The sequence below is a fragment of the Octopus bimaculoides genome, chromosome 29 (genome assembly GCF_001194135.2).
Source record: "Octopus bimaculoides isolate UCB-OBI-ISO-001 chromosome 29, ASM119413v2, whole genome shotgun sequence".
NCBI classification, from domain to species: Eukaryota; Metazoa; Mollusca; class Cephalopoda; order Octopoda; family Octopodidae; genus Octopus; species Octopus bimaculoides.
In genome coordinates this window covers 8921715-8926243 of record NC_069009.1, presented here as the reverse complement: position 1 = coordinate 8926243, position 4529 = coordinate 8921715, and positions in this window count along the sequence as shown.

Genomic DNA, 4529 nt, shown 5'->3' with positions numbered 1-4529 from the left:
GTGTGTGTGTGTGTGTGTGTGTGTGTGTACTATGGGCTTCGTTCAGTTTCCATCGACCAAATCCCCTCACAAAGCTTTAGTCAGCCTGGAACTATAGTAGAAGGCACACGCACAAGGTGCCATGTAGCGATACTGGACCCAGAACCATGTGATTGGGAAGCAAACTTCTAACCACATAACCTTGCCTATATATATAAAATTTACAAGTATATAAATTATAGTGTGCTACTATCTAAAGTGTATAAATATATTTTGTTTATATTTGATGTGTGTATAAAAGCATTAGTTATTGCATCATCATCCTTTAATGTCCGTTTTCCACGCTGGCATGGGTTGGATGGTTTGACCACAGCTGGCAAGGCAGAGAGCTGCACCAGGCCCCTTCCTGATTTGGCTTGGTTTCTACAGCTGGGTGCCCTTCCTAACACCAACTACTTCACAGTGCAAGCTGAGTGCTTTTAACATAGCACTGGCATGAGTGCTACTGCGTATCTGACGCCAGTCCTTTCTATGTGGCCCCAGCACAGAACTCTTGCAGGCCAACCCTCTCTACCAGGGTGAGCAGCATTGACACTTCTGCTCTGGAGGATGAGTCTTCTTGAGTACAGCAAGGGGCCAGATCTCAATCTTTTGTCAACTCCTCCATAAAGTTCAGTGTCTTGAGGTCATCCATCAGCACTTCATCCCATGTTTTCCTAGATTTCCCTCTTCCATGAATTCCAATTACATTTTCTAAATATTTAAAATGATGTTTTTTCCATTTCAACCTTATTCTCATTATCAATATAATTCATTTTCAAATTCTAAATATCTTTAAAACATTAAAAACACAAGATTTGTATTCAACCCTTTGTTCACCCTGTGTATCATGTGATATACAGGACCACATCAACTGGGACAAATCCACCCCCAGTATCGGGGGTATTTGTCTTGCAAGTTGCTAAGTGACCCTGTCAGCGCTGGTGCCACATAAAAAGTACCTGTGTTGATGTCATGTAAAAACCACTGGGGCTGGTGCCACATAAAAGGCACTGGTGCTTATTCCACGTAAAAAGCACCAAGTATACTCTATAAAGTGGTTGGTGTTAGGAAGGACCCAGCCCTAGAATCTATGCCAAAACAGACAAGGGCCCAGTGTGACCCCCCCAATCTTACCAACTCCTGTCAAACCGCTCAACCCATGCCAGTATGGAAAACGGACATTAAATGATGAAGATGATGATGACGATAATGATGATGATGATTTTCCTGGTGTTCATGCATCATATATGATACATATTCCCCAGAGTAATTTGGGATTTATGAAAGGAAAGCTTTATATTACTTAAAAGATATGAAACATGGACTAACTAAGTGTCTGAAAACAAGCATGAACATTTATTATAAAAATGCTTTTGTCTGGCAAAGATGTTATGAAAACAAAAGATAATATAAAAAAGTTGGAGGTCAGTTTTTGAAAATCCAAGAAAAAAGTTGGGGGAGTAAAGTGCTGGATGCCCTTCCAAGCAAGGTAATATTTCGCCATGGCCAGATATGGAAGACTGAAAATGAATGACATCGATTGTATAACGGTGAGGCATGTTTACAACCATCAAGTGATGTCAGGACAAGGGTACACACAACACTTACACATATCTTATGGTTCTGAGTTCAAATCCCACCAAGGTCAACTTTGCCATTCATTCCTTCACAATTAATTAAATAGTATTGAGTGTTGGGGCCAGAAGGGTCCATCTGGAGTCACTGCTGAGATGCTCAAAGTATTTGGTAGGGTAGGATATGGATTAGTCACCCACATAGTTAATCAGGTTATTCAGGAAAGCCTAATACCCAGTAACTGGTTTAGCAGCAGTATTGTTGGCTGCTACAGGGGTAAGGGAAACTGCCTTCGATAGAAACAATTATAGAGGCACCAAACTTCTGGGCCAGGTGATGAAAATGACAGAGAGAGTTATAGCCCAATTAATTAGGAGCTAGACAAAATGCAGTTTGACTTTGCCAAGGGGAGAAGCATTTTAGTGGAGATGCTAGTTTCATAGTCAGGCAACTTCAAGAGAAACACTTAACAAAAAATAAACCATTTAGAAGCGTATTAATTTCTACCCATATCTCATCATCATCATCATCATCGTTGAATGTCCACTTTCCATGCTGGCATGAGTTGGACGGTTTGACTGAAAACTGGTAAGCGCGTGGGGAGGGGGTGGGGGCTACACCAGGTTCCAATCTGATTTGGCAATGTTTCTACAGTTGGATGCCCTTCCTAATGCCAACCACTCTGAGAGTGTAATGGGTGTTTTTTACGTGCCACTGGCATGGGTGCCATTGACCTGACATGAGCATCGGCCATGACTATGGTCTCACTTGGTTTGACAAGCATGGCGTATCGCCAAAGGTCTTGGTCACTTGTTACTGTCTCCATGAGGCCCAACACTCAAATGGTGATTTTTATAAGCCACCAGCATGGGTGCCAGTCAGAAGGCAGAGGTGCCAGTCAGACGGCAGAGGTGCCAGTCAGACGGCAGAGGTGCCAGTCAGAGGGCAGTGGCATCGACCACAACTACAATTTCACTCAGTTCAACAGGTCCTCACAAGCACAGCATATCACCCAACAATTGAAGGGTGCTTTTAACAGGCCAGTCATGCAACACTGGCATCGGCCACCACTATGATCTCACTCGGCCATGACATCATTGCCTCCATGTGGCCCAACACACAAAAGGTACTTTTACGTGCCACCAGCACATCGGTCATGACTTTGATTTCCCTCGGTTCAACAGGTCTTCACAAGCACAGCATATTGCCCAATGATTGAAGGGTGCTTTTAACAGTTAAACAACACTGGCACCAGCCATGACTACAATCTCACTTGGCTTGACAGGTCTTCTCAAGCACGACATACCTCCAAAGGTCTCAGTTGCTTGTCATTGCCTCTGTGAGACATGGGATGAGGTGGTGAAGCACAATCTTCGAATGTTGGGCCTCACAGAGGCAATGGCAAGTGACTGAGATCTTTGGAGGTCTTCCTGGGTCTACCTCTTCCACAGGTTCCCTCCACCATTAGAGTGCAACTTCTTCACACAGCTGACCTCATCCATATGCATCACATGACCATACCAACACAGTCGTCTCTCTTGCACACCACATCTGATGCTTCTTATGTCTTGCATGCACACTGGCATTACACCTCCAGCATGGCATACTAGCTTCATTTCTTACAAGCCCACACGTCCTCAGCAGTCACAGCCCATGTTTCACTGCCGTATAGCATGGCTGTTCACACACGACATCATAAAGTCTGCCTTTCACTAAATGGAATCATAGTCTTCACTTTTCTTTGTTTAATTTTAATTGAATAAACCTTATACTGTATATTGGTATAGTATGAGGCTTACCTCTACATGTGACCCCCCCCACACACACACACACACGAATTTGATATCTCATAACTTTCAGAAAAATGGATATTTTTTAACTAAATTTTCTGCAAATATGTCTCAGATTGTGTAGATTCTGTGCTGAAAAAACATTTTTCAAACGTCAGGTGAAGAGTTCCAGAAAATTCAAATTAGTCGCCTTTGTTTCCTCCTAACGTTCAGAAAAAAAAGGGGGGGGGGCAAATTAGTAACCAGGGCAAAATTTGGTGTACAGATGGGTGTTTATCAATGCTCAGTTCTCAGTTCCGTTCTTTTCATCAGTGTTGTGAAAAAAAGATTTTTTGCGAGTGGGGAGGTGGGTTTTGAAAAATTCACGCAAGTCAGCTTTGTTTCTTCATAACTTTCAGAAAAATAAGTATAAGTGCCTTTCAGTGTGTGTACATTGTGATTATATCAGAATGTGATATGGAAAAATAAATTTCATGGACTCATACACATATCTACTGAGGCACATCACATATATCTACAAAATGAAACTTGAAATTTCAGTAAAAAGCTGTGATGTGTGTCTGTATGTCTGTATGGGTGTCCTTACTAATTTCCTCCAATATAATTGTAAGTTACACTGAAAGATATTTGTAGAAAATTTCATTAACAAATGGCCGGGGGAGGGGGGCAAAATGAGGCGTTGTTACTGCACTTTTGACTTGAGACAAGATATAATTTTTACAAATGTCCACATAGGAGCAGGCGTGGCTGTGTGGTGAGTAGCTTACTTACTAACCACATGGTTTGGGTTCATTCCCACTGCGTGGCACCTTGGGCAAGTGTCTTCTACTATAGTCTCGGGCCAAAGAAAAGCCTTGTGAGTGGATTTGGTAGACGGAAACTGAAAGAAACCCGTCGTATATATGTATATATATATATATATGTATGTATCTGTGTGTGTGTGTGTTTGTGTGTCTGTGTTTGTCCCCCCAACATCGCTTGACAACGGATGCTGGTGTGTTTACGTCCCCGTAACTTAGCGGTTTGGTAAAGAGACCGATAGAATAAGTACTAGGCTTACAAAGAATAAGTTCTGGGGTCGATTTGCTCGATTAAAGGCGGTGCTCCAGCATGGCCACAGTCAAAAGACTGAAACAAGTAAAA